We start from the raw sequence: 5468 nt of genomic DNA on the forward strand, positions 1-5468 counted from the left end.
CTCTGGCTGCCATCAAAGTAGCTCCACGTGGCTTGTCAACAGGAATGTGTAGCAGAGAGTGTCTCTCACCTCCAGGGAGTGAATACAGGAGTTTCCAGAATCCTCAAGAGAAAGCCATGCCCACATGGAGGCATCATTGGCTATAACTTGATTGACAGGCTAGACTCACTCCTTTGCAAGTTGACAGGAGATTATGTAACTGCCACACTCCTTAAATGGTTGAGCATCCACCAATTCTTGTAATTATAATGACAGTATATACCTTTTATCATTATCTTATGCTTCCTGTAACATTTAATATTTTGCCCATAGAATCTTCCAACATTGCAACATTGAACTGTTAGCCATATTCAAAGTAATGATGCTATAGTCAAAAATGTCCTTAGTGTATCTTATCTCAAGGGAATGCATTTTATACCATTAATGGGGAGAATAACCCCCAAAAGTCCTAGCAATAATCCCTGAGACATTCTCCTCTTCTTTCCTAACTTGTAATTAGGACTACAAACTGGGTTTTCTTTTCTTTTCTTTCTTTCTTTCTTTTTTTTTTAACTAACTGCATTTTCATTTGTCTTTAGGACCTAGCAATGGTTGGAACTCATCCCGAGCTCATCAGAATGATCAGTGTGAACAATGGAGATTGCAGTGACAGGTGGTTCTCTCTGTTCCTATGTTTTTTGGGGAAAAGAAGAGCCAAGACTTTTTGTCATCTAAATAGTACAGGATGTTCTGATGATCGTGGTGTTCTACTCGTGCCTTTCTTCTCTGTCATGTAAAAGTCATAGAATAATTACAAATATAAATCAATGCAGATGATCAAAACTTTTAAGGGTTGTCACAGTAAGATAGCCACATTAAACCTCAAGTGACTCTTAGTGGTTTGGAAATATTTTCAGCTGTTAGTATTCACTAAGTTTTATGCCAGATTAAATCATAATTATTTTGAATAGAGCATTTATGTACAATCAGACTTACAGATTTTATTTATTTTAAGAAGGTAAATATCTGTGAACATGGAGGATCACTTTCACTCTTGGGCCAGATCACTAGAGGTGTAAATTCTGAAAGGGGTACTATGGAAACCTGGAAGGAAATATGCAAATTCTTGGATAAGATGATAGTTGCAGGTGTGGGAATTTTTAAATAATATTTTTACTATCAATTGGGAATTGGCAGGAATTGCATTAAAATTTAAGTGATGCAATAGAATTTCAGCCAGCTCATCATTATAGCACTACTTTCGCTGAGTTAGTTTGTCAAATGGAAATCGGATTTCAGCATCAGGAATAGTTTCCCAGCGCTGCTTTAAAATTCTTTACCACTTTTGAAACAATTGCACGCATTTCCATTTTGGAGATAAGGAAAACGTGGGTCAGGAATGTTACAGTTTTTGAATGATACAGCTACTGTGTATCATTCTGTGACGAAACTGACAGGTGAGCAGAGGTGCTGTAATTCCAGCTTCTTGATGCTTAGTTATCTACCATGCTACACGGCATCTTCATTTAAGATACAGTTTATCATATGGTCTTGTTCTCAGGTTCTAACGAGTCCTTCTTTTAAGACAGGTTTGTTTGTTCTTTTGGCTCACCATGGTACTTTAAAGATTCTTAGCCAGCACCATAATTCAAAGGCATAGATTCTTCTTTGGTCTCTGAATTTAATGTTCAACTTTCACATGCATATGAGTCAGCCTTAGTGGTCACTAAATAGTCCATCATTTTTCTTTTTTCCAAGGTGTAGTTTTCTTTCTCTTGTGTCTCTAGTAATCACTTCATGCCTCTTGCAGCTACTCTATCGGCAACCATGTCATATCTTGTGCTGAAAGAACAGATGAATGAAAGAAATTAATATTTGAGTTACAACACTGTAAAGATTGTACAAACATGATAAACTGAGATTAGACTCATAGGTGAAAGAGGATAGAAATGAAATTAGGACAGAAGAGAATAGAATTTTAAAAAACCACTGTGTCTTTATATATGTTACTCATTTATCCACTGAAAACATTGTTGTAGAGGATTTGCAAAGTGTTCCTGGGGGAAATAACTGGGTTATTGGGGATTTTAATCCAATGAAGATTCTGGATTCAACTAGGTTCCAGTCTCCCTAGAGCTAGGATAATCCACCCCCTTGGGAAGTTTCTTAATATTCTGTAGCTTCTTGATTTTTTGAACATGTGTAACTTCTGAATGATTTTTAAAGTAGTATCAATTTTTTATTAATCATATTTTAAGAAGTTCTGAGAGAACAGGGAAACCATAGACCAGAAGGTTTGCATATCTAAAATTCAAACAGTAAATCTTTCCCACACACCTATGTCTTTCACGAATGATAATAAATTATGTTTAAATGTCCTACAAGGAGATAAAATGGAAAATGCGGGGATGTGCCAAAGGATGAGCTGTAAATACAACTCAACTTATATTAAAATCCCAGCATAAACAAAAGTGAAACTTTCATAAAAGAAAGTGAATTTTCCCTACCTCCTCCATCCTCAGAGGTAGAAATCTATGGACTGAAATAATCTTTCACTTCATGTATTTTTAAAAAATAAAATAAATTTCATGTTGCCAAAAAAATCTACATTTTTCATGTTTATATAGATAGAAAGATATAATCGTAATTTTACAGGCAGGTCAACTAAAGGATATGTTAACACAATCATTTGGATTGGTTGTCTACTGACTTGACAGGACTTCTTTCTTTATTTTTTCAGTTTCTTTGCACATGTAAAATGTGCCATAGATGTCCTGTTTTGCTGAGGACGATGCCACCCTTTTTAGGTCAATCTTGGCAAATCACACAAGGTTCAGTGGCAATAGGGTGAGCTCTGGATTCACATTTTCATCTTTGTCTTGTGCTGCTCCCCTCTCAAGCTGTCATACATCCGGGCTGCTGTAAATGATGCTGCTGGAAGTGATGGCTGGGGATAGTCCTCACTCTCCTGGGACTGGGCGGCTTGTGTTACATGATCATCATTTTCTTCAGCATAGGACTCTTTGGAGTGGCTCACTGCTGTTTTGCTTTACCATCGGGAACATTGAAGCCCTCTTCGACTTGAATTGTGTTCTCTAGTTTGGGGCTTTCAAGCATTTTCTCTTTACCTTTACCTTTATCTTCAGGAAGCCAATTCTCATGAAGTGACCAATATCTGTTACAATGGGGTGGGAGAGGAGGATTCATTTCATTGCATAAGTATGCTAACAATAGTCACCTACGGAAATTTCCGGATCATCTTCAAATGAATCTGGATCATTTTCCTCAGTCTGATAGACCGTAACACGCTATATCTCTTCATCACCATCTGAGAGTTCTTGTCCTTCTTCACTAAGGTTGTAATCTTCGGAATCAAGAGATTCGACATCAAATTCTACACCGAATTGATCTGAAACAGAATCCTGGTCCAACCAGTCACCAGCTTGTTCACTCACACCAGTGACACTCTCTGGAATCAATGGTGTTTCTACTGACTCACTGCCCCTGTTTCCTTCACAGCGTATCCACACCCCCCACCCCCGACACACCGCGCAACACCCTCATCAAAGGAGGGGCAACATGATCGGACTGGAGGCGTTTTGTTGTACTTCAACAACTAGTTTCTCTGAACTGTCTTGTGTCTCACTAATCACTCTCCTCCTAGATGAGGTAGTTGGTCTACAACTAAACTTTGAAGATGAAGATTTCTCTTCCTGTAACTCTTGCATAGAGTCCTTTTGACCCTTCCCACCTTCAAGCTTACACCTGTTCTCACTCACAGATGTTCCAGAGTCCATTGGTTGCTGTTGATTTGCTATTAGCACGTTTCTGTAAATCAGTGTATCTGTTTTTCCTGTGGTCTTTCACAGAGAAGCTTGGTTCCCCAAACAAATGCCCTAGATGCTTTTGAACAATATACTATATGCGGCTGCTTCTCATCATATGGTCGTTTAGCCATAATATATTTGCCAAGATAAAATACAACTTTTTTCATAGTAGAATTATCTTTCTGTGCCCAACTGACTTCAACCCCTTCCAAAGCAATGGCTTTGGTCGTGCCAGCCTCTTGTTCTGAACAGGAATCTGTGAGGTGCTTGCAGCAGCCCCGTCAGTGGAAGACACAGACATGTTGGTAGTGGTGGTGCATGGCAGGTGGGGGGGGTGTCTCCTCGCGCTTCCCTGTTCCCTTCACCAGCCACAGCAGAAGTCCGCAGGCCTGGGCCTGGGCGATCATTCCATTTGCAGGGCCCGTGTTGCAAACGGGAGGTCCGAAGGACGAGGGTCTTGGCTTCGAAAGCAGGTTGGCCTCGCCCAGAAGGGCTAGGGCTGCCCCTCGGGGTAGGCTTCTTGTCCCATCCCCCTTCCTGCCACGCAGGGTCTTGGAGGCCCCAAAGGAATAATGCTGGTAAAGGGTTCCCCTCGGCGCCCCCGCACCCCCTACCGCCCCAATGATTTTTTTTTTACTCTTTGACCCCCATGTCATCACATCCCTAGTAATCCAATACCAATCCAATCTGGAGCAATTGCAACTTGAAATTTGAACATGTTCTGAAAATGGGAGTCGTCCTGTACTTTGAGGACTGAAGTACGTCTGATTCAAGCCACAATCTTTTCAATGGCCTCATCTGCATGTGGAGGTTGGACCTTGAATAAAGAAACTGAAGAAGACTGTGTGCATGTGAACTGTGGTGCCGGCTCGGACTCTAAATTTAGAGTGCCACGGACAGCCAAAGGAACACGCCAGTCCGCCTTGAAAGGAGGACAGCCAGATGCGACTCAGAGACAAGGATGGCGACACTTGGTCTCACGTCTTTGGACATGTGATTAGGAGAGACCAGGCCCTAGGGAAAGATGTCACACTTGATAAATTAGAGGGACAATGAAAGAGAGGAAGGCCCTCAGCAAGATAGGTTGACAACAATGGGCTCAGACATAAGAACCATGGTGAGGTGGGTTCAGGACCGTGCAGTGCTTTGTTCCGTGGTACATACATGGTCCCTATTGAGTTGGAACCTTTTCAACGGCCCCTAACAGGAAGAACACCACTGATGACAATGGACTCTCTACATGAATGTTGGAAATAGGAAAAGGACTGCTCTTTGCAGATTTCATATACGTGCATAATTTAAATAGCAAGCTTATTTACATTCCAGAATTTTTATACTGCTTTTTCCCAAACCCCTTGTTTATTGTTGAAAATATTTTGATATTCTGAGGTAAATGAAAATTTTATTTAAAATTGACACTGATTCCTTTCTCTAAATCTGATTCTGGGTTTTTTGCGACAACTAACATACAGGATGCTTTAATAAGAAACTTAACACTTTGATAGTTGGCTTTCTTGATAAAATTGGTTGCATCAAACCGTGGGAGCAGAGCAGAGAGCCCCCGAGGGAGTACAAAGGACAGACTCTGGGGCCAGAGCATGGTACCCCATCGGACCTGACTGAAGGACATGCCTAGAGATCAAAAATCAGACCTTGATCTAT

The 5468-nt window shown here is 40.7% G+C and overlaps 1 pseudogene; it reads right to left on the bottom strand.

Moving 5' to 3' along the window:
* Positions 1-2536: 2536 nt before the first annotated feature.
* Positions 2537-5468, bottom strand: part of LOC101653852 — a 116699-nt pseudogene continuing 113767 nt past the window's right edge.

Source organism: Echinops telfairi, unplaced genomic scaffold, assembly GCF_000313985.2.
Source record: "Echinops telfairi isolate 266 unplaced genomic scaffold, ASM31398v2 ScPeMD7_3;HRSCAF=10, whole genome shotgun sequence".
Taxonomy (NCBI): domain Eukaryota; kingdom Metazoa; phylum Chordata; class Mammalia; order Afrosoricida; family Tenrecidae; genus Echinops; species Echinops telfairi.